The 26,435-nt window shown below is 40.8% G+C and overlaps 1 protein-coding gene and 1 pseudogene across 3 annotated transcripts in view; one reads left to right on the forward strand and one right to left on the reverse strand.

The window, feature by feature from the left end:
- Arid1b (AT-rich interaction domain 1B) overlaps positions 1 to 26,435 on the reverse strand; it is a 402,089-nt gene that overhangs the window by 309,561 nt on the left and 66,093 nt on the right. The window lies entirely within an intron of this gene.
- On the forward strand, positions 16,836 to 17,578 carry LOC143401631 (ferritin heavy chain pseudogene; annotated as a pseudogene).

The raw sequence follows: 26,435 nt of genomic DNA on the forward strand, positions 1-26,435 counted from the left end.
AGCTGCAGATATTTCAGTAACCCCGTGTCTCATTTCTCCTTAGGATGGAGGCTAGAAAGAGAAAGTAGAAAAGGAGGTCAGGAGTCAGTTCAGAGGTACCTCCATCAAATCTGGAAGGTATTTTACAACAGAATTCATTCACTAAAGAACTTTAAGAAGAAGAGTCACATCATGTTTATATTTTATTTTAGCAAGATTATCATGAAAGCACTATAATAAAGAATAATCAAATAATAACTGTTTCTCACCCACCCAGGATTCCACAGAAACTTTGAGAATATTACTAATGAGCAGAAAAATACGTCTATACACATACATAGAAATCTTAGTACTTAATTTCAAAGGATTCATAGCCTCCTGTGGTCCATGGACCTCAAAGTGAGAATAAGACACGGGTTGACAGACTACAGCAATTGCCACCCTAATGATGGCAATGACCTCCATCATGGCAAAGGCTACTGAAAAGGAAGAGAACATAAAATGTTTGGCAGAATCTTCTGGGTGTAGACAGTGAGGACAAACATCACGGATGACTTCCAGATTGGTAACTTACATGACTGACGCGTGCCATGATTTTATGGGGGAAATGACAGACCAGAGAAAGAAACACCAGTGGGACACCTGGAGGCCACCAGCACATACAAGTAGAGGTGCCCAGCTGGCAATAAGAAAGCAGAGTCTCCAGCTGAGCAAGACCAGCATCCAGGTAATCCCTGGAACTGGGATCAACGAGCAGATGCTACAGAGGACATCCAGACATGTGAGAGGTCAAGGGGACAGGAACCAGGTTCTGTCCTCAGGGAAAAGTCAGGACTCGGGCTTGGACTGTAGCTCAGTGGCAGAGTACTCGCCTACCATGTGTGAGGCACTGGGTTCGATCCTCGGTACCAATAAAAATAAATAAACAAAATAAAGGTATTCTGTCTATATACAACTACAAAAAAATAAAAAATTAGGACTCAACCTAAAGTTCATAGGGCAAGAACAGGCGAGGCTGAAGAAACAGGACAGTGGGTTCAGGTCAGTACACAACCATCATTTTACAAATATTAATACAAGTTTATTCTTTTACGCACATGATTTTTCTGCATAGTCACGTAAGTGCTATCTACTCCAAAACGTAAAACCAGGACAAATTTAAGCAACTTTCTTCAGTGCCAAGCAGATACAATAAAAAAGAAAGAAAAGAAAAAAATCAGTGGTACTATCCAGAGATATAATTCTCAATCTTTTCAGAGACCCAAATTCAAGAAGACAGTGTAAATTTTGAAGATGCTTTAAAAATACTTATGCAACTTGGAATATTCTACAGTACACTTCAGTAACACTAAAATCTGGAATGGAATTTTCAATTTCAGGAAAGCAATTCTTTAACAGAAGTATTTAGCATGTTATATAAACATGTTATTCACAGAAATGTACAACATAGGGGATTTTCATCACATTTGCTACATTTGTTAGCCAAAATGTAGCACACTTGTAATCACCAACAGAGCTGCAGTAAAACCTCTATAATATTAAACAACAACAAAACATGGCAGTAAGCCATCCTTCTATTAAGAAAAAGAAAACAAAACACACTCTCCGTAAGTGCAGCTTTCTTTGTGACTTTTTTCCCAAGGAACTGATTTTAAACAACAGCTTACTGGCAAAAGCATGATACTGTTTAAATCTGAGCAGAATCTGGCATCTTTGTGTAGAGAAGTTGCCAGGGAAAGAGACTATTATAATCCTAAAGTTCTATCATCCTCATGCTAAAATCAAGAGAATAAAATAAAATAAAATAACAAAACAATTAATCCAGAATACAATTCGCCTTACTTAGCTTTCATCATTGAGTATTAAAAGTGCAACTCATTTAGAATAACTGGGAAATTATTCTATTCTTTCCTAGGAAACAAAATATAGTTGGAGCAAAAGATAGACCAGATATTAGGAAGCTTGCAATACTCCACTCAGGACTTTGTGAAGCTCTGAACCTGAACATCCTACACATATCCACAACAATTACTACGAAACAAAATTACTTTTCTTCCACATACTGGGTTTTCTGCTATATTACATACCACAGTACAATGGTGAAAGGCCAGTTAATGAAGGATTGAGGGAACAATGAATAAATGAATAGTTATTAGTCTCAAATGTTTATCTAGATATTACTCTGAATTTACATAAAGAGTGAATAGCCCTAATCCAAAAATCTGAATCCACAATGCTCCAACAGCTGAAACCTTTTGAACATAGATATGATGCCACAGGTGGAAAATTCCCCACCTGACCTATGTGACAGGCACAGTCAAGCACAGGTGCACCAAAAGGACTGTATAACACTGCCTTCCAGGGCTGGGGTTGTGGCTCAGCGGCAGAGTGCTCGCCCAGCATGTGCGGGGCCCCAGGTTTGATCCTCAGCACCATGTAAAAATAAATAAACAAAACAAAAGGTATTGTGTCCAACTACAGCTAAAAAATAAATATTTGAGGGAAAAAAAAGGCTTACCTTCCAGGCCATGAGTAGATGGTATGTATGTTATGCTGTATATAATGAGGTGACCCCCAAAAGCTCATGTGTGAGATGATGCAAGAAAGTTTAGAGGCAAAATGATTGGGTTGTGAGAGTTTTAGTAACCTAGTCTGTGTACTAATCCCCTGATAGGGATTAACTGGGTGGGAACTGTAGGCAAGTAAGGTGTGGCTAGAGGAGGTGCTCACTGGGGACATGGCTTTGGGGTACATATCCCCACCCATCCACAGTGATGCAGTCGGCCTGTTTCTCCCTCCCACCTGCCCCGCTTCCTGGCTGGTCAAGACCTGAGCTACTTTCCTCTGCCAAGACATTCTGCCTCACCTCAGGCACGGAGCACTGGAGTTGGCCTTCTCTTCACTGAGACCTCTGAAACCTTGCATCCCAAAATAAACTTTTCATCCTCTAATTGTTCTTGTCGGGTCATTTAGTCACGGCAGCAAAAAAGCTAAGACAGTGTGTGCATGAACACAAATGAATTTTATATTTCCAAAAATTCAAAAAAAGGACTGGGATGTGGCTCAGTGGTTAAGAGCCCTTGGTTTCAATCCTCAGTACCAAAAAAAAAAAAAAAAAAATCCACAAAGTATTAAAACACTTTCAAAGGTCCCAAGCATTTTGAATAGTGAACAGTCAATCTTTATTCAAATAGACAATTTAAGGGTGGTACTTCAAGAATATTGCAAATTTTAGCAGGTAAAGAAGATACTGAATGTCAATTAAATTCACATATTTATTTGATTAGCTACTATGGGCAGAGAATTCTGCATGCCACTACAATGAAGTCAAGTTGTTCCTGCTCTTCAGGGCATTCATAACTCAGCAGGCAACAGCCATAAGGAGATACTTAAAGCACTGCTATGGGAAGTACTTCCGGAAAGTGAGCCAAGCTTCCCAAAGGAAAATGCAGCTGAGCTTGAGAGTTTGGACCAAAGTTTCACCAGAGAGATGGGAAAAGAGACAAGGGAGTTCAAGCCACAAATAAGAGCACTGTAAAAGTGTGGGGCAAATCTGAGATGGCAATCTGTGTAAGAGGTATCATGACAAGGACAGAAAGGAGCAACAGAGGTATCGAGCATGGAAGAGGCCACACTGAAATGCATATGGAGGTCCACTGTTTGATTTCAGTTTGGGAGAATGTATATACACCAGAGTACCACATATTTTTTATTTATCAAACTATGGGCAGGAGAGATGAAATGCACCGACTCTGGCCAACTTACTACATAGAGTAAGTGGTCCCCACAGCACAAACCCAGTGAGTCAGCCAGTCAGAAAGGGAATCAGAAGTAGAGGACAGAGCCCCACTCTCATACATTAAAATGACCTGAACTTGAGAAATTCATCAGCACAGGAAAAGTGGGAAAAATTAAACAGGACTCTGCATTGCCCTGAATTGGGTTCCATTAAGAACCCTAGTTATCACGGGAGCCCCAGTATCACAGGCCAGGAGGATTAAGGATTAGATGTTTCTGCAGAGGCTCTGGACATCTGAGGAAGCGGTCCGCAGGCAGCTGGCAAAGCAAGCCTGAGGCTGAAGGACCACTGGGGTCAGAGATCCAGAAGCCCCCAAAGTTATCAAATGCCTGGATTGTTAAAAATTGGCCAAGAATAATGAAGACAGGCCTGTCCTTCAGGAGACAATAAGGCAAACCACATCTAAGCAAAGACAACTCCTCTGAGTGCTGAAAGAGTTGCAGTACAGCTCTGCACGGTCCTGCTGCACTTACTGAGGGATCTGCACCATGCATTGCAACTCTGATGTGCAAACTCTTAGGAAGACAGACCACACGAAGCAGATCACCTGTGTATCCTAATATACTGTGCTGGATCTTCAGGAAAGCATATGCATATTCCCACTTATCCTCAGAATCACCATTTCTCCCCTTCAGAAATCAATCACTGATTTTACATCAAAGTTTACAAAAATATTATTCACATCTAAATATTTTTAAAGTTTAATGTAATAAAAGACTTGCATTAGTTACTCTCTCCTGAAAGTATGACAACAACTTCTCAGGAAGAATGTTTTTTGTTGTTGCGGGGGGGCGGGGGGTGCTAAGAATTGAACTCAGGGGTGCTTTAACCACTGAGCCACATCACAGCCCTCTTTTACACTTTATTTGGAGACAGGGTCTCGCTGAGTTGCTAAGTGCCTCGCTAACCTACTGAGGCTGGCTCTGAACTCACGATCCTTCTGCCTCAGCCTCCAGAGTTGCTGGGATTACAGGCGTGTGCCACTGCACCCAGAACTTACAAAATGTCAGTATCTTGAGTTGAACTACTACACAATTAGTGATAGAAATTGTACCTAGTGCACTAACCCAGAACTCTCCAGTCATTAAGTAACAGGTAAGCTTTATGTGGATATCAAAACTTGTGTCCGGCCCAACTTCCTGAACCCTAAGAGCCTTCTACCTGCCAGGCATCATGCAAGTGTCTGGGACAGACATATGAAAATGCTCCCCAGGCTCCGGTGAACTTATAGGCAAATAGGAAAAGGAAGAAACACAGGAAATGGCCTGTCCACATGGTCCACAGGTGGAGGCTTGGCCTACAAGTAGCTAAGGAAAAAATGGCAAGAGGACAAAGGAGAACAGAAGAAGGCTTCAGCACAAAGAGTGCTCTTAGCACAGGAGAAGCCTGTCTAGCTCACATGTGGCTGGGAAATGGGAAGGGGGTCCAGACAACTCCAGTCGGTTCATGTTAGTAACATCAACATGTCTAGAATGGGGGCAGCCATTGAAGGGAGGAGTTAAAGAGGTCTAGTTATTTTTCAATATCTAATTCCCCTTTTCTGAGCTCCTAGAAGGCTCTGCCTTGCTAAGTAAAAATTTCATCAACCCATTAAACAAAACAGACTGGAAATACATGGGTTAATCTAACTAGCTATGATTCCAAGAAAAGATGAAACGGGAGAAGGAACATTTATTGGGCACAAAGTGCCAAGTCCAAGGCTACCTGCTTGTACACATGAAATCTCATTTAACGCTCACAACTTGTAGTACAAGATCCCTCTGAGAAGAGGCACAAAGACTCTACTCCATCCCTCCCTCTAATGTAATATAGCAGACTTCAGGATTTTTATACACACACATGTCATCAAACCATATTAGATATGCATGTACTCACTTATTAATTCTTTTACTATTGTTAAAATCTAAGAACATAAAGAAAAACAGAAGTGGAAAACAAAGTCTTCATTAAATACACTTATGTCAGGTAAGCCCCAAGACAGCAATAGAAAAAGAACTCAATGGTCCAAGAAGGAAAAACAGAAGTGAATGCTCATGAAACTCCTACTAAGCCCAGCCCCAAGAATACCCTGGAGGGTGCATTGTGGCACACAGGACATGTACCTGCACAGTGATCCTCTGCAACCCCCAGCAGAAAATCCACTGTTCACAGAAGTGAGACAACACAGACACGCCACTCATACACAGGGTAACTGTCACACACTCTCTCGAAGACTTAGAGCAAGTAAGAATATGTAAGAAGGAGATACTCTCTAATAAGAATATTTCTTTCCCTGGGGCATCTACAAATTCGTAAGAGTAGGACAAAAGAGTGACCAGGATCAACAGTGCTGGAGGCAGGCAGACAGGGTTCTGTCTTGGTTCTGTTATTAACTACAGGGCCCTGAGCAACTTAGTCACTCCAAGAGAGCTCAGGTCCCCACTTTAGGCCTTCTCCACTACTCCACATAGAATATTCAAAAGGATTTTCCAAGAGATCTCTTTCCATTCTATCGAGGACTATTTGTTATACTGTGTGGTGCCTAAATCACCTAGACCATTCAGTGGGTTTTCATACTGCCCTTGTTTAACAAGTATTCATCATCTGCTACCTGTCAGGCCCTGACCTAGCTAGGTGCTGGATATGAGAGATGAATAAGCTGTGGTAGCACTGATCCAAAAATGTCACTTTCTATATCAGAAACTAACCCCTTGCTTAGAGGGCACAAACACAAACCAACAGTGCCCGGGCTGCACAATGAACAAGAACTATGAGAGCAGGCACACTCAAACCAGTCTGTGTCTCCCCACCAATGGGTAGTGGTTCCAGATAACAAAAATGAAGGGGAAAAATAATTTATATTGCAAAACTTACTGAGGTATAGCTGTTTTTGACACAAACCTAGAAAATTTAAATGTTTTTGACATTAGAAAACAAAAATGAAGGGGCTGGGGCTGGGGCTTAGTGGTAGAGCACTCACCTGGCACATGAGAGGCACTGGGTTCGTCCTCAGCACCTCATAAAAATAAAATAAAGATATTGTGTCCACTGTAATTAAAAAATATATATTTAAAAAATGCTAAATAATTAAAAGAAAATAAGAATGAAAACACGGGGGCTGGGGATGTGGCTCAAGTGGTAGCGCGCTCGCCTGAAATGCGTGCGGCCCGGGTTCGATCCTCAGCACCACATACAAACAAAAATGCTGTGTCCGCCGAAAACTAAAAATAAATAGATAAAAAAATTCTCCCTCTCTCTCTCTCTCTCTCTCTCTCTTAAAAAAAAAATGAAAAAACCAAATATAAAACATACACCAAGTTTAAGATGATAATTTGTGAGCTGTTTTTAGGGCATTTTGTGGAAAAAGAATCATTACGAAATACTGCTACAAGATAACAAGCGGTTCAGTAAAATTCTCTAATTCTAATTGAGTCTTAAGTCCAATGCGACCTTTTTTTAAACAATTTAAACATATAATTATGTTCAAAAAAATATAGTAGCTCTTTTATCTATGGTATATGTATATTACCATTTTTAAGTATTGCTTTATAAGTAAGTATTTCTATTTCCTGGCAAATCCAGAATCCACATTTTTCCCCACCAGTTCTACATCACCCACAGATTCGGTCTTTGACAAGACCTAATGTAGAGCAAGCTCTTCAAAATACAGCCACCAAAGTACAAGAAAAAATTTTAAACTACATATAAAAAAGATAATGAATGAAATCTAACCTAAATGATTTGTTGAGTGGCAAACATATCTATTCTGTGTTATGCTAAACCCTGAAGCAAGGGCATTTTTAAGTATCCGAGGCCTCTGGCATCAGGTTGGATGCTCTGTGTTCAGGGTCACACAGGGTCTTGCTATAAACAGCCATCAAAACGCTCCTGCCAGAATCCCGCCATCCATGCCAGCCAGGGTGGGCCAAAAATGGGACTAGCTAGGATCTGGGGAGGCCGAAAGCTCTCCCGGCTTCCACTGCTGTCACCCAACAGAAGGCAGCAGCGCGACTATCTCTGCAAGCAAGGCCACAGCAGAGAGTGTGCTCTAGCCACCAGCTTTCCTACTTTTCAAAGACACTATAATCTAAGGTGTTACAGAGCTGGGCCTGTGAGAGGGAACAGAGCAATCCAGCAGAATCCTGAACAGGATGAGGGCTCCCTGGGAAAGGCAGACAGCAGCGTCTTAGCCCATGCCCTCCCCCTGCCTCAGCCCCACTGCTGGCAATGGGGTGGGGACCAGTGACCAGGGAATAGCAATTCCTTGTAATTATCCACTGCCTATCATGTCACTATGAACATTAAAATGTTATTGGCAATGATATTCTTAAATATTTTTAAGTACATATTTTCTGCATGTTGTCTCAAGTTGTTAAGTATGATTTTACTACTAGCTCTAAGAACCAATTTTCTCCCCTAGGAAGACATCATTTCTTTTCTTAAAGACTCTCAATGGGCATATAAAATTTGTTATATAGAAATTTACTTTATAGCTCACTTAGACAATTCATCTCTTCACACATTATCCAACATCTGTATGAATTCTTGGTGGCCTTCCACCTGCGTGGCTGCAAGTCTACTAAATTAGTACAAAGAAAAATGGCATAAAACTAGGTCTTTACATATCCCGACCCCTTAGAAGAGTTAATAGAGGTCACTGAGACTCCCCTAATTCCCTGTTTTCAAGTAAATCAAATTTGTGAAAACTAACAACTTATAAATTCATTAGCCAGAGTATAGAATGTTGCCAATATTTTCAACAGATATAGTTATCAATGTTTACCTTCAAATTACATAGATTTTCTTTTCATCCAAAAATCTAGGTACGAATTTCAAATTAAAAGACTATGATTCACTTTTCACAGCCAGATGCTGAGAAAATAGAAGATGAACAAACTTATTTCAATACATACAGCCTATGAAAGACAAAATATTAGTCTCTTGTTTCTAGTAGAACTATCGATGGGAAAAATAGCTAAAACTATTAAACCTGTGAATACGGCCAATTCTAACACATTTGTAAACATACTTCCAAACCTTTCATTTTGAAAACATACATATACACTGGATATAGAGCACACCAATTAAAATGAAATCATAAGTTTCAACAAATAACATAGATAATTTAATGCATTAGAGATAAAAGACTGAATTCATTTCTTAATCAGAAAATTTTTACAAAACAAATGTCTCCTTTGAATCACTTCTAACCACAAAATTAGATACCCCCAAAATCACTAATCCTACTCTATTACCTCTTTTATATTAATCTTGTGGAATGCTTCTTCAAAATCTTTCAATTTCACAGTGATAAAATAGAAAATACCATAAGAATCATTAATCCATTATATCCCAAGTTTTCAATTCTGTGACTATTTCAATAAAATTAATATAAGTATATTAAAATAGACTGGATATCAAAATTTAGAGTCTATATTATATTAGTGTTACATTATCATTATATTACTATTTCACATTGTACGCTATAATGATTATATTATACATTGCATACAATATTTAAGTTTTTATAGGTGTTCCACATCTGGGACAAAGGGATAAATGAGTTAAAAGTTAACAATTGTCTCTAAATCCTATTTCTAAAGAGCCAATATTTAGTTTTGAGTGGTTTTGTTATAAACCACTAATTTATGGTCTTATTTCATTTTGTCTTATGTTATAGTATGAATGTTTGTGTCCCTTCAAAATTCCTATGCTGGCATCCAGCCATTCAAGGTGAGGGCAAGAGGGGGCGGGGTCTTTGTGACATTGTTAAGCAATGAGAGCAAAGCCTTCAAAATGGGATCATTGCGCTGAGGGCCCAGCTGTTCCCCTCCTCCCATGTGAGGATACACTGCCTATGAAGCAGGGACTGGTCCCTCACCTGACAATGATCTCTGATGCCCAGCCTCCAGAACTGTGAGAAATAAATTTCTGTTATTTTATTTACTACTGGGTCTACAGTATTTTTGTTACAGCAGCCCAAATGAACTAAGCTAAACGCTTTCAGAATTTGTTTTCTGAAGATATTTCTTCATCAAACTAGGTATACATCCTTAATATTTGTCCTAAGTTATCATGATATAATAAAAACACACCAAAATAATTTTCTCAATTCTCTCTCTAAAGAGAAATAATAATGAATGAGCACATTCTTTTTTTAAGTTACTCTTTACTTAAACAGTCCAACAAACGGTAAAAACCATGTGGAAAAGTGATCCAAAGTAATAAGTCAGATATTTATACATGTCTGGTGTTGACTCGAGCATTCACCTGGCAGCTTACCGTAAGGTTTTCTCTCAGAGACACAGCATTACCAGGACACAGACCTCGATGGTGATGAAGACCACCAATGACCATAAGGCATGGTGACACCTGCGATCCACAGCAGCAACTGTGGCCATAACGTGAATGATTCATTGCTACTACCATAACGACTCAATTTTGGACAATAAATTGATTCTGAAAAAGATTTACTTTTTCCATCTTTTTATAAAAGCTTATTAGATCTGTAGAGGGCTTATGTCTTGGGCTCAATGAACTGAGTGGGATTTCAAGGGGAGGGTTACAAAGAGAAGTCTGAGTCCTGCTGACTACTTTTGAGAAGAAAGGCTGTTTTCAAGAAGTCATATCAAAAGTAGGTCCTTTTTCTTATGCTTAATCTGAAAAGACAGACATTCAGAAAGTCTAAAGGAAAAATAAAAGTATTCCCAAAACATTATTTTAAAACTTAAAAATAACACATTCAGAGACTGTTCACACCTATCCAAAATAAAGAAAGTAAAAATCAGATAGTATTTCTGATATTGACAATATTCAATATATTCTGTTCAAAAACCAAACATTGCATTGAAACAGCTGGATCAGCTTTCCACAAGCAGCAGTATGCTCCTAGCCTGCACTCTTCAGCTCAGCACGTGCACATTCCCAGCAAACACTGCCAGCTTCTCCCACTGGCTCCCAGGAGGCACCCTCTAGCTGACACTGCTGGCCCACCCCAAGGCTACACCTTCCATGCACAGCCTGGCAGGACCTCTGCCTGTCCCTCCCAGCCTACCAATTCCCCAGCCTTTTCCAGGAAGGCGTTTCAGGCCACTTTCAAACTTAAGCTTTTATATCTAGCAAGGTAATTTCTTTGTTACTAAACTTTAGCAGGTCCAGGAACGCCACTGTACACCTTTAGTGGGTCATCAAGGACCAAAGTTGTCATCAGAGTATGCAGTAAATGACAGAAGAAGAAGACACAGAGGACTCTCCAGCACATGCTGCAGAAGTGCCACCACACAATGGCTGGGAGCACCTGAAGGAGGGAATTAGATAGAGCATGTGAAACAGTCAGCACACTGCCTGCCGGAAAAAGGAAAAAAAGCAGGAAAAGGCCAGCAGAATGCCTGCCGGGTCACTCAGTCACGCACACACGGACATGTGTGTACTCCATGACTGTAAAGGAAAACAAACAGCATTGTGACAAACTGGTATACCAGGCGGTGTTAAATGAAGTATTCACATACAAGACAGACTGTCGTCACAAGTAGTATAAACCACTCCCAAGAGACCGCACTGTAGACAGTTCCTTATAGCTGCTAATGACATTTTAAAGTCTGTGAATATCCTGTTTATGTAATCAGACAGAGGATAACCGACAGTTATGTACATATTCTCATAAATTACAAAGTATAAAGTAGCACACAACATCAGTGGGACCTCTGAATGTAAAAGTAGCCAATTTATTTTAATTGTATTTAACATAACTAAAGAAAGACGTCTGTATACAGACAGCACAGTCAATGCTTGCATCTAGTATCAGTCCCTCCCCAAAACAAAAGCAACAGTACAACTTGCTTTTTGTTGGCCTGCTTTTTGTTTGTTTTAATAAAAACAAACTCATAAGAACAACAATGACAGAAATTTGGAAGCTACAAACTGATGAACGGACAGTAGTAACTAACTTAGCCACCAAAAAGGGCTAGGGGCTAGGCGGAATCCTTGATAGGCTCAGTACTTGGCAGCACCAGACATAACTGAGGGCAGACTAGGGGTCCAAGGGTGTGTGTGCTAGGGGCTGCTGAGCAGAGGAGCTCTTGCCTAAAACTAGGAGGACCATGTGGACTAGGAAGTAGCCTCTCTCTGTTATGACAGTTCTTCTTCCTCCATCCTAGCAGAAGCCTGGAGATTTACTCCCTGCCAAAGGGAGACGCAGAGGTTCTCTGGAACCACAACAATGGTGTCTACTGGGCATTGAGACCCCATGAGCAACAACCTGCCAACGGTCCTCCTCCTGTGTTCAATCCCTGCCCAACAGCATGAAAGTAAATACAGACTGGGGTGGGAGTATCCCCCAGCTCCCCTAAGAAGCCCACTAGGAATCCACATGAGATCCAATTTCAGCAAGCCCTCCCATAGGGACTCAGACAACCAGGGATTTCTGGTAGCTCAGGAAAGCCTTTAACAAAACACAGACCAAACAAAAAGGGCAAAGTAGAAGAGAGTACAATCAGGAATATATCAAAGAGACAAGAGAAAATGACCTGCCCTGAAATAAGGACAGGATTCTATTAAAACAAAGAATTAAGAAAAGGAAAAAAGAGGAAGGTGAAGAAGGAAAGAGGGGGGAAGTCTGAGAAGACCAGAAAGCTCTTAGAAATAAAATAGAATACCAGAACTGAAGAACTCCTTGAGAAAGGGGGACAAGAAGACATGGAAGATAGCAGAAAAGATGACAAGCTCCAAGCCCTAGCTACTTGGGAGGTTGAGGCAGAGGATCACTTGAACCCAGGAGTTCAAGGCCAACCTGGCCACAAAGGGGGAACCTCAAAGTCCAGAACATCAGTTAAGGAAGAGTTCTAAAAAGAGTGCTGAGGAAGAATGAAGTGGGAAGGAAGATAATCAAGAGAGTTTTTGGGACCACAAGAGTGAGTGCACAGGGAAACGGAGAAAAGTAGGCTAAGACAGAAGGCAAGGGCACTGGGGGAAGGCGACATCAGGAAGTGGGAAGGGAGGGCAAGGAGACAGGTCACATGCAAAGGGCCAGGAGGCAAAAGTAAGAAGAGCTTCAGACGTCATGGTGGCATATAGCAGAGTCCACTTTGATATAATATAGAAGAATCTGGAGGAACATTATTGCCAAAATTGTATTCCCAATCTATAAGTCATGTATAAAAGGCATTTTCAGATGTGCAAGACCTGAGGGAGTTTTACTTCCTGTACCATTTCTGAGAAAATTATTGGAGGATGGTCTGCAACCAAAACAAGGACACAGAACACAGGAAACCAAACACCCAACTCAGAAAACTGACAGAGGTAGATTTTAGAATGACAATAAATGGAGAACCAAGGATAAAATCTGTGCTTCAGTTAGAGAAGGTACCAGAGAGACTGCAGAAAGCCAGGATGCTCTAGGAGAGAGGCCTCTAGAATATAGAATTTATAACATACCCAGTGGATCTAAATATCTCACAAGGAGAGATGGGCAGTTATCACTCCCATGCGAAAAGGTTCTAAAGTAGGGTGAGTGATAAGTGTATATAGGAAGCTGAAGGAAAAAAAGACCATTGTTTATTACAAGAAAAGCAAAGAGCTGTGTAGGAAAATAATAATTAGCTACATGGATTAATGTCTTCGCAGTCTCAACTATGTAATATAACTGTGATCAAATTGAAATTATAGCACATCTGGAGGAAAAGAGGGTAAGAAGAGTCAAAGCTTGCAGTGCAGGCAGGGTGGGAAGGAGTGCCAAGCCACCTTCCTCCACAGCGGAAAGCGATGGAAAATGCCTAGCACTGGACACGGCATTGCAAGGATGTGGCTCACAACACGAAAGGGGACTGGAAGAAGCAGCTAGAAGAATTGAACATGGCTCCTGTAGGAAAAGATTAGTTTTAAGAAAATCCAAAACTAGTTTTCCTAAGCCATTTGTAGCCTGCTGTGTGCTTCAAACACAATTTTTCCACTCTCTAGTCTAAGAAAAAAGGAAAGAAAATAAATCACCTGTTAGAGGTTGCACACTGTTTTTAAGATACTTCAAAGAACAATTTCTTTTTTTGTTAAATTGGTTCTTTTTAGGTATACATTAGAGTCTATTTTGATATAATTGCACAAGTATGGAATATATCTTATTCTAATTAGGATCAAAAGATAATTTCAAGATGACGGTATTCCCACGTCTGGAAACAAGGAATGTTTGAGCTGGAAAGGAAGGACCCCAAGTAACTGTCATCTCTCCTCCCCTCTCATCCAGTTTTATGGCTAAATTCTGCCCAACCTAACTGCTCAGGAGATGTGTGAGATGTCATGAAGAGAAAAATGCACCTGCCAGCCACCCAACAGTCAAACACACGTTTTGGCAATTACAGTATTGATTAGAAAACAAAGCTGGAAGATCCATTTACCAGGGTTCTACTTCTTGTTTTGTTCTTTTGGTAAGTCACTTAATATTTTAACTCCTTGAATTTCCCCATTTGCAAAACAGAAATACAACTCTCCTGTATTTCACATAACATTTATGAGAATGGAGTATATAGGCTGCTCTAAGATTCTTAAAAGAAAAAAAATTTTAAATACTCTTCCCTTTACTCTCAAGGATAGGTACTTGTCACTTACGATGGGTTTACATCCCAATAAGCCCACTGTAAGTTGAAAATGTGTAAGTCAAAAATGTGCTTTAGCGGGTGGAGCTGAGGCTCAGTGGTAGAGCACTTGCCTCGAATGCACGTGTAGGGCACTGGCTTCAATCCTAGGCACCACATAAAAATGGATGAATAAATGAAGATATTGTGTCCATCTAAAACTAAAAACATATATTTATATATTTAAAATGCAGTTAGTAATACCAAATCACGGCTTAGCCAGCCTACTTTAAACATGCTCAGAACACTTGAATTTGCCTACAGTAGGGCCAAGTCCTCTAATACAAAACCTATTTTACAACAAAGTGTTAAATAATTCATGTAATGTACTGAACACTGTACTCAAAGTGAAAAACAAAATAGTAAACTGGACAGGTTTTCACTTTACAATAAAGTAGAAAAATCACTCATCAAACCATAAGTCAGGAACCAACTGTATACACAACTAACAATTTCAAACTCAATATATCCAAAATCAAACTCATCATCCTCATCCCCAAAACTTGTCTCCACTCTATATTCAAACTCTTGGTTAAGGTACCCACAATCTTCATTTCCATGCAAGCCAGAAATCTGGAGTCAGGCAAGACCATGACAATACAGCACTCCTCCTCCTCCTCCTCCTCCCCCTTCTTACCCATACAATCAACCTCCATGTCCTGCTCAATTCACCTTCGCAACAGATTTAAAGCCACCCCTTTCCTTCCTAACACTCTACTGACCCCACTGGGGTCCTACCATATTCAGGTTTTTGTGTGCCTAGACTCAGAACAGACCTTCCTATCTCCAGATTCTTTCCCTTTAAGTCCTTCTCACTCCCACAAGCCACAGTACAAATGACCTATCTAGAAGGCTCGTTTCAAGCCTTCTTAGCTAGAACTGAGAAAAGGGCCTTAACTGCTTACAGCGTCAGGTCAGGCTTCCCAGTAGGACTTCACAGTTCTCCATGACCTGGCACCTCCTCCAGTATCATCTCCCATGCCACGGAGGGCAGGGCCCTATGCCACTGGCAGCTGACTGACACCACACCCCCCACGCTGTTTTTTTCTGTCCCCCTTCTTTTCAACGACTTATTTACTCATCAAAAACTCGGCTCTTCATCTGTACTAAGCCTTCACCCATTCACCTGTCTCCTCACAGGACTTTTCCTGGACAGCAGAAAAGTCATTGGGTCCTAACCACAGTGCCAGAGTCCAGCACCAGGTGAACAAGGAGCAGGCAATCAGGATCCAGGGAGTACTCCCTGATCTCACAGCATAAAAGTGTGGGGTCAAAGACCAGTCTACATTCACTGCCTCCTCTTCCTTTCCTCATTCACCCCTTAAACTACTGCAACCTGGCTTTTATTATCCAATCAGTAGGAAGTCTCCCTGACCATTCCTTCACCCTAACCCTGGAGGCCCCATCCTTCTTTGGAGCAGCCACAGCCATCTCTCCTGGCCTTCCTCTCACTGCCCTCTTGAGCATATAGTTTTCACTCTCTGCCATATATGCCACAAGCACTGGGAGGCACGTTGTCCCAGCCTCCTCTTGGGACAACACCCTCTCCTACAGCTTCTACTGGGAGCCTACAATTATCCCTTTCAATCCTGGTTCCACAGGTTCCAGGACCCACCCAAGACCAGTTAAAATAAGATCTCTAAAGATAGGGTTCACTCCAGATAAACTCCCCAAATGATTCTAATGGTAAGCACAGCTCAGAACCACTGAGCCACACGCTTACTTTAAGGAAGAACCTCAACTTTCTACCTTCAACATCCACAACTCATTGGACCCAAATTCCCAAGTACCCACGGCCCACCTCCATTCCCTGAGGGCTTGCCCCACAAAACCAAATGTGTCCAAAAGTCAAGAGCAGGAGCACACACCTGTAATCCCAGAGACTCCATAGGCGCAGGCAGAAAGATCACAAGTTCAAGGCCAGCCTGGACAACTCAACAAGACCCTGTCTCAAAACTTAAAAAAATAAAAAAAAGCTGGGGATGTTGTTCAGTGGCAGAGCACAGCAGGATTCAACATGCATTAACACACACACACACACACACACACACACACAAAGTAGATTCATGCTCTGCTTCCTGCTCGGGATTCCTTTAACTCTCAATCTACCCAGCTGCCCAGGTTACACACTAGAGAGTCATCTCAGAGCCCTCCGCTGCCTATTTTCTCCTCAGTTGGTCACTAAGATCTGTGTTCCACCCACACAATGCCCCACCCGACACCCCTGTGACACCCTCTCACTCGCTTCCCTTCATGAGTCCAGCTGCTTCTGCACCTCTCCAGTTCTGAAGAGTCACTCCTTGTCATCCACCTTTGTCCAGCCTTCCTGCCCAGTCCACTCTCCACATTCCAGAAATGGCCCTTCTACAGAACACTTCAAAGCTACTCCTCTTAAAAAAAAAAAAACCCACAAACTTAGATGTTCTTCCCACCGCGGTGTCCTGCTCCAACAGTGCATGGAGGGAACCGGCGCTCGACCCCTACCCAGCCGCCGCTCAGAGCCACCTCTTCACAGCGCCCTGGGACGGCCCAGGCCGCTCCTCAGCCAACAGCCACACTACCCGTCCCCCTCCCAGGCGCCCCAGAACTACCAGCAGGACTCGGAGGCCGCCATCCACCGCAGCTCAACCTGGAGTCTAGGCCTCCCGTGTCTACCTGTCCACGTCTTACTACTTTGACCTGATGATGTGGCTTTGAAGAACTTTGCCAAGTATTTTCTTCACCAATCTCATGAGGAGAGGGAACATGCCGAGAAACTGAAGCTGCAGAACCAACGGGGTGGCCGAATCTTCCTCCAGGATATCAAGAAACCAGAACTCCATGACTGTGACAGTGGGCTCAATGCAATGGAGTGTGCTTTGCACTTGGAGAAAGTGTGAACCAGTCACTTCTGGAACTGCAAACTGGCCACTGACGAAAATGACCCCCACTGTGTGACTTCTTTGAGATTCATTACCTGAATGAGCAGGTGAAATCCATCAAAGAACTGGGTGACCATGTAACCAACTTGCACAAGATGGGAACCCCAGAATCGGGCATGGCAGAGTATTTCTTTGACAAGCACATCCTGGGAGACAGTGATAACCAGAGCTAAACCTCAGCCTGACTTTCCCATAGCCGTGCAAGTGACTTCCCTGGTCACCAAGGCAGTGCATGCATGTTGGGGTTACCTTTACCTTTTCTATAAGTTGTACCAAAACATCCACTTATGTTCTTTAATTTGTACCATTCCTTCAAATAAAGAAATTTGGTACCCCCCCCAAAAAAACTCTCCATATAAAGAGAAAAAAGCTAAAAGATACAGTTCAGATTCATTGAAATCATATAAACCGCAGTCCTTCAAACCCACCTTGCAGTCTACTCTCCTAATCCAAACCTATACCATGTTCTCAGAGTTACTCTTCATCACATACCACTCAGTTATGGATCACAGAACATTGGATCATCTGTGTCCACTGTCAGAAATATGCCTGCTCCGATACATACACAGAGAGTTCTGTTATTCCGTTGTTAAAACCCAAGTCATCTGTCACCTACTGCTTTGGTTTTGAGGAGAGTCCCCCAGAGTTCCGTGTATTAAAGGCTCAGTTCCCAACCTGTGGGTAGGAGATGGTGAAACCTGTAGGAGGTGGGCCCAGGAAGAAGGATTTAGGTCACTATGGATGCACCCTGAAGGATACTGGAACCGCACCTGCCCCCACCTCCACCCGAGCCTCCGCTTCCCAGATGCCACAAAGTGAGCACACAGGCCAAGCAACAGGCCAACCAACAATGCACTGAAACTTTAAAACCCATAAGCCAACATAAACCCTTCCTCTTTTTAAGTTGATTTGTCCTAAGCACTTGCTACAGCAATGGAAAGCTGGCACACCCACCCTTCCCATAAGTAGAATTTGTACAATTTGCATTTGTAGAATCAGCATCTCCCTCCCTGTGATCCCATGGCTCTTCTCACATTTCTCCATTCTACTACTTATCTCACTAGGTAAGGCTTTGTCCACGCCAGCTTTGTGTCTCTCCGAGTACTGTTCTCTGAGGGCCTAGAATGTATGTCTTTTTCTAAACCAAATCTTCATCACATTATAGAAACTCTAAGAATGTTGATTGCACAAAATGCAAGTAACCATGGAATAAAAGGGTTTGCTTAAACAGACCTAAGACTTTTCCTAAAAGATACAGATTTTCTCAAGCTAGAAAAAAGTATGGGGTATGTTCTAATCGTGAAACACACAGAATGCTCTTCCTCAAATCAATCGTCTACACCTTAACTAAGTAATATTTCATTGTAATATTACTGAAGGGTCCACTAAATATAAATTAGGACCACCATTTTACCAAGAAAAAAAACAAATTCTTTTCTTCTCTTACAACCATCCCAAGTAAATGAAAAAGTAGGTGAATGTTGTCCTCAGCTGAATATGGGTGTTAGGAGATTACCTGGCAGGGAGATCAAAATTTACAACTCTGGATGACAGTCACCCCATCCCTTTACCTTCCTACCTTTTTATTGGCATAAATCCAACTTTTTAATGGTCTTCTTGTTCCTGACTATCAGAAATTATTGGCAGTTTACACTAACAGGCTTCCGTCATTTCTCATTTCCAAATCCTGTTATGGCTGTTAATTCTAATCAAAACCAAAATAGATCAATTTTTAAGTTTAAAAGAGGACATTATAAACATAAATTGTAAGCAATTCAAAACCCTTCCAATATTATAATAAATTTGTTATTCTAAATTCTGAACATCAAATAAAATTATAAAGAACTATTAAATCACTAAGTATGCCATACAAACTTTAGAAAAAGAAAAATCTGAGAATACATTATTAAAATGTTTAAGAACATGAATTCTGAATAAGAAAATGACTGTTCAAGAAGAGGTGTTTCTTCATATTCATCCCACTTCTGGTCCTCTCTTTGCCTGCCTGCCTCTTTCTCTTTTCAATGAGGACAATATCAAATAGTGAAATAACTCCTGCTGCATGCAATTATGTAAGTAGACAAGAAGGGTGTGAAAGTTTGAGTGAAGATATTAGAAGTGATAGCTTTTCACCTTAGTCTTTCTGTGCCCCTCCAAACTTGCAAAGAGCAGATGGTAATTTTCAAGCACATTTAGATGAGGCTTCTTGGAAGGACAACTAGGTGATAAAGAAACAACTGCACATGCAAAAACAAAAAAAAAAACACATATTTTGCAACCTACAGTTTTTAATTTAGAAAAACTTTAGTTCTAGTTAACACAGAGATAGGGAAGTGCGGGGAGCATCGCTCCGTATAAAATGCTGATATATGAATTATAAGATAATTAAATTTTCAAGGTTCCTTTTCACATTTACACTATAGCATAGCAGTAAACACTGGAATTTTTTTTAAACTAGAAATCTAAATACTATGCAAGTAACTGAACAATGAATATCAACTCATAAAGGAAGCAGACACTTCTCAAACTCAAACTCAGTGGCCTGTGTTTCTGGCCATGTGGGAACTATGAGTGATGCTCGGCCATGCTGAGGGGGCTCGCCAGCAGAGTTTAACATCAGGGTTAAGGCCACAATTTAAAGGGTAACAAAAAGGCAAACAATTAAGGCACATTTGGTACATTAATATTTCAAATGTAAAACCGACTCCTGTTCTACTTAAAAGGAACAGAAAGCTATTTGCCTGTCTCTTCCAACCAACAACAGTAGGAACTGAAGGCAGTCCCAGGCAGGGGACCAACACCTTGGTCATGGCTCTATAGTCCTGCTTCCAACTCCAGCTCCACCTAGAATTTCCAATCCAAACAGGAATTTCACAAAAGCCTTCTTTCCTGTGGTTAGCCCAGGGACACCAATAAATGACAATGTTTCCGGGAAAGATAGCTTTTCCAGAAGTTTGCACCCAGACTAAGGCCACACCAAGGCCTCTGCTTCTACCCACTGGGCCCCCTGTCCTTCCTGTCCAATGGCAAATGCCTAGCATTTCAGCTTTGAGAGGGCCTCACACTGTCTTCACATAGGAGGGGTCAGGATTCTATTACTCTTCTGAAACTGCAGATGACAGAAACAAGGAATGTGGTTTTGTCACCATAAAACCAAGAATCAGCTTCTGACACTTCAAAACTATTTAATCTTGGGAAGGTCAACCCTAATCCTCAACTTCCTCATCTGGAACAGTGATCTCCCAGCACCAAAACAGGGCCATTATGCTGTTCAACTGGAGTTACTAATCTAAAAACACCTAGCAACCACACAAACCTCACTATTGGTTTGATTTGTTGGTTTGATTTCTCATGATACTTAAAGCAAGCCCCAGACAAGAAATGCCAGTTTGTCTCAAGCAAAATCATTACCACAGGCTTCCCATAAGCCCAACCACGGCTCTTTCTGGACCCTCTGACCTTGAAGTGAAGCCTAAGGCCAGAGACCATTCCAGCCTTGGACCACTAAGACCCCAACCTTCCTGCTGCCCAAGTTAGCAACTGCAGGATCATCACTTCTCCAGCATTTTTTTCTTCCTCTTCACATTTTTATACCACAGTTTCAACAAAATACGGACAATGAATTCTGCAATTAATCAAAGGCCACAGGTTTACTAGGTCTAAGTATTTAAGTATTTTAAAAATCTGACTTCACTTATTTTTATGCATGAAGATACATGCACACACACACATAATGCAATAGGCCATAACACATGTACATAAACATGTGGATACAAGAGAACGAGACAAACACAAGTGTTCTTATCAGAATAAGATGAAATGATTAATGGTGAAGAGTCAGCCACAGCCCAGTGGTTAAGACAACAGTCTGGAATTATGCTGACTGGATTCAATTCCAGCTTCTCTACTAGAAACACTTGGGAAAGTAACCTAATCTTTCCCCTGCCTTAGTTTCATCACCTAAATAAAATGAGGTTAACAGCATATCCCTCATAGAATTCCTATGAAGTTGAATGATAGTATATAAAAGCTAAAAGTAGCATGTGGCACACACTGGGGGCATTAGTAAGTTTATATTATCATTATTCAATGCATCTTAAAAAGTGCACGACATAGCATCATCTCACACATGTCAAAGAAAGATTGTGTGTGTGTGTGCATGCACACGTGTATGTGGTCCTATGCAATCACAGAGTGGCATGTGTTTGTTTAAACACATCTTTCCAAACCGAACCCGGAAGAGGGTGTCTGGGTGAACACCAGGCAACAAATGTTGTTCTGTGGCCTGAACACAGTCTGTCCCCACAAAATCCCTACATGAAACCCAGGGTCCAGAACTCTAGAGCTCACTGTCTTCCCACTCTCCCAGCACACAGGAACAGAGCTATTGTCACACCAGGTGAAAACAGTTTTTATATAACTAAATCTGCCCTTAAAATTTTTACCATGGAGACCAAAACGCTGTAATCTTTATTCTCATACTGGTGTTTCACTGATTGTGTTTTTCATAAAAGTGCAACAACATCTCTGAGGACCTCTTGAAGAAGGGAGTAACCAGCTGGTTCCTGTATCCCAGAGCTCCTTCTCTAATGTAAATCAATGGATTACACAGCCCCATCTTTAACTGTGGGATTTTAAACAGATGAAAAAACATACAACAGATTTGGGGCTCCATTCAAATCCATGGACTATTTTCATGAACTTAAAATTTCATTGTTTCAACCAGTTCATACAATGAACATACTGATTGACTTGATAATAAATATTTCATCTTAATATAATTACAAAATGATTATTTTACAACTCTTGTTAGAAATGCTACCTAAACCATGATATTTTGTTAAAACAGAAAAACTAACATAAAAGCAGGCATGTCTTCTGGCACCACATAGAACATAGCAGTGGACAACCCGCCAGCCTCACGTGGCCTCACACTGTGCCTACCACAGCACACTTTCCACCGCCCACGCTTGGCAGAAAGTGAGCCTGTACTTCCTGGAACACAACAGCATTTTTGCAGCTAATGTCCACTTTTTTTTTTCATGTCATAAATGGATACAATGCCATTATTTTATTTATTTATTTTTATGTAGCACGGAGGATCGAACCCACTGCCTCACACATACTAGGCAAGCGCTCTACTGCTGAGGCACAACACCAGCCCCCAATGTCCATTCTTGGTGTTAAATTCTGGCTGATTTCCAAGCCTCTGAAATTCAAAGAGTGAATCCTCTTGTTAACAAGCTTTAAAAATTTCTAGGGCCGGACATGGTGGCGTACGCCTATAATCCCAACAGTTTGGAAGGATCATGAGTTCAAACCAGTCTCAGCAACTCAGCAAGGCCCTAAGCAACTCTGCGAGACCCTGGAGACTCTAGAGACCCTGTCTCTAAATAAAAATATAAAAAAGGCCTGGGGATGTGGCTCAGTGGTTAGCCCTGGGTTCAATACCCAGTACCAAAAAAAAAAAAAAGTATCATCTGGGGCTGAAGCTCAGTGGTAGAGCACTTGCCTAGCATGTGGTTCGATTCTCAGCACCATACATAAATAAATAAAATAAAGGTCCATCAACAACCAGAAAACAAATTTTTTTAAAATATTTTTTTTAAAAAGCGTCATCTATAACCCTTGGAAATTTATTGCTAATTCTTCAGAGTAATTTAAATATTACAAACTGGACACTTTGATACATGTTCATTGTTTCTTTGTGTTAATGTAAAATGACACTGGTGAAGTCACTACAGCTTGGATTTTACCTTAAATGGAATATATCCCAGTATATATGATGAGCATCTACACCATGCCCAACTATCCCAAACTGATAGTTTATTACAAAAGGTCTATCAATGGCCCAACTGGACAAAAACTGCCTAGCAATTAGCTGAAAAAATAAGCAAAACAAACAGAAACCCATGTTACAGGCTAACACATTTGTTCATTTATTCTGATGACCATGTTTTTAATTATTTATGATAATTAAAGCAGTTAATGTGCTATAACATTTATGCAAAAGAAATGAATCCTCAATATACTAAAACCTCCCCAAATCTTTTACTGTTTCATCTGTGCCCTATACATTTCAGATACAACAACCAAAGACTACCCTGTTAGTTGATACCCAGTGACCAATATGATTCAACATTAACTGGATTCCTGGGTGGGAATGTATTTTTCTCACTCATTTACATCAACAGGATGTAATGCACCATGGAACAGTCTGGATCTCCTCAGTCCTGAGACAATCCTGTCAATTTTGAGAACTGCCCGAAGACGTCCCTTGGGTTTCCTGGGTCCTAGGACAGAGAGGAATGACTAAACATTCCCTCTTCCCACCCCTACCCATGCCTCCCAGCTCCCAAAGCTTCCTAAACTGCTCTGATTATGGATCCTAAAGAACCTTAATTTTCTGAATGCCACAGAAAATCCCCCAATAAAAGTCAATAGTCACTCAAAAGCAAAGAGCCATTATTTCAAGCTCATTTTAGCTCACAACAACAACTGAGCTCAATCCAAAGAGGAGGAGGAAGAAGGGGTTGGGAGTGTCTACTATTTAGCTAGTTGGTTCATAAAGAAAACTGTTAATGTCATAATTCACAACTCGCTGAAGAACAATGTTTTGCAAAAACCCTCATACCATTCCCACACACACAAAAAAAATTGGGGTTTTCATTAAATTCTTTATAAGGGCCATCTCATTAACCCTCATAAAAACCTATGGAGGTAAGTAATACTATCAGACCCATTTCACAGACGCAGAAACCATCTCTCAGTCGTTAAAGATGAACCTGAAACAGAAGGATCATGAGTTCAAAGTCAGTCTCAGCAACTTAGCAAAGGCACTTAGCAACTCAGTGAGATCCTGTCTCTAATAATAATTACAAAAAAGAGCTTGGGGCATAGCTCAGGGTTTAAGTGGCCCTGGGTTCAATCCCCAGTACCAAAAATAATAAAAAATAAAAAGATTGAGCCTGAAAGATCAAAAACAAATAAAGAGTACTGTGTCCTAAAATGAGAATATTCTGCATAATCCTCTGAGTTGGTCTTAACAAGTTTCCTTGTGGTCAATTTTGGACAAACACCTAGTACTGGTAAAATATGGGGTCCAGAAAAAAATATTGAGAGCTCAAAGGAAAATTACATCCTTCTATTTGATAGAGAAGCAACAGGCTTAGAAGAATAATTTTTTAATGAAACTGCTGAATTAATGAAAGTCTAAATCACTGGCTGTTTTGTTTTGTTTTTGTTGTTTTTTTAATTAAAAGAGATTGAAACACAAAACAACTAAAATTTATAAAGTTGTCTGCAGTTTGAACAGATTATTCTGATTCAAAGCCCTATATGCTTATGCCAGAGATATTTCTTTCCTGATTGGGGAAAGTTGTGTAAATAACAAGTATCTGCACAACTGAAAGTACCCCTTTTCTAGGCCAGCCCAACAACAGTACCTCATACCTTTAAAGAATGGTAGTCTGATTCAAGCCACAGCCCACAGGGATCCATTTACTGCCTGTCAGTTTTGCTAAAGACCATTTGGCTAGCTGTATTCAAGCTCAGAATCTTTTAAAGAGCCAAATCAGTTCTAAACATGCAGTGGGCTTTTTCATTATTTTAATTCTTCTATGTGAAGAGCTTGACCAATAAATAGTCAAAGAAATTAACCTTGCTAGTAAAAAGTTTACTTAGTCATTTGAATGCAGATAGTTACTTTAATGATCTTTGCAGAATTCCACATTAAAATGTGCAGGCCCAGTTCAAACCCGCTCCTGACACCCTATAGCCTAAAGCTTGAACATCAAAGACAGCCAGGTCTGAAACAGCAGAACAATCGACAGTTACAGCTCCAAGAAAGGGAGACCTGTAATGACCCAGATCCACAGCCTTCACAAGGAGCACAATCACCAACAAAGGCGGGGAAATCTTGGGGCGGGGGCTCCTATTAAATAATGTACACTTTATTGTTATTTCCTCAATAGACAATTAAACATAGGAGTGTCCAAAGCAAACCAGCAAGTAGAGGCTGCAAAATGAGTAAGGGACAAGTTAAATCCTGCATGATTGGGCAATATATGGAAAACAAATAGGGTATCTTTTCTGTCTATCTAGCCCTGGAGACTGCACCTCAGCTCCATGAAGACCTGGAGCGGCCCAACCCACCTGGAAGGGCCCCTGAACACTGCCAGACGCAGGTTTTCTCTGAACTCCAGTTTGCCCTCATGCATGTTTTCTCTGTGTGCAGCAGGAGTGCTCAAAAAGCCAGAGCCTGTGCATTTCAACATGAAATAAATGACTGCAAAGAGCATGTATAAAGCAAATACTAGTGCTGTTAATAAACACTTACTTAACAGATATGCAAAGTTCTGGAGCTTTGTACAATACTGTTATCAGCAATCACCTCTGGGTGGAAGAACTGAAAGGGAATTTTTGTACCTTTATACTCTTTTATATTACCTGACCATTTTACTGTAAACAACTTTTCTTTCTCCTGTCAGAGGGAAAATATATAAGGCATTTTCCTTCTCCATTTTTAAGTTTGATGTGGCTCCAAAAGGAGGGATGATAAATAGGTTTGACGTCTTCAACCAGGTCAGTAGTTGGTAAAATTTAGATATACAATTCTTCCTATCCAGAAGAATTATGAAATAACATTAGACCTAACTTCAATTTTTCAGAGTGAAAAAATATTTAAAAACTTTCTGTGCATTAAGTATTTATCTGTGAGATTACACTAACTGCAATGAGGAACCACTTCGTGATTATTAAACATTACTATACTTTTCAGTTCGGTGTAAGGAATGATCACAGGGCTTCCATTGACCTATTCTTTTTTTTTTTTTTTTTTTTTTTAAAGAGAGAGAGAGAGAGAGAGAGAGAGAGAGAGAGAGAGAATTTTTTAATATTTATTTTTTAGTTATTGGCGGACACAACATCTTTGTTTGTATGTGGTGCTGAGGATCGAACCCGGGCCGCACGTATGCCAGGCGAGCGCGCTACCGCTTGAGCCACATCCCCAGCCCCCCATTGACCTATTCTGCCTTACATTACTTTTCATCCATCCAGACACTCCAGTCTAAAACTCTTATCAAATCCCCAACTGCCTGAGGGCAGAAACTTTCCCATACTTTGTTAGGCACTTTG

This window comes from Callospermophilus lateralis, chromosome 6 (assembly GCF_048772815.1).
Source record: "Callospermophilus lateralis isolate mCalLat2 chromosome 6, mCalLat2.hap1, whole genome shotgun sequence".
Lineage (NCBI taxonomy): Eukaryota > Metazoa > Chordata > Mammalia > Rodentia > Sciuridae > Callospermophilus > Callospermophilus lateralis.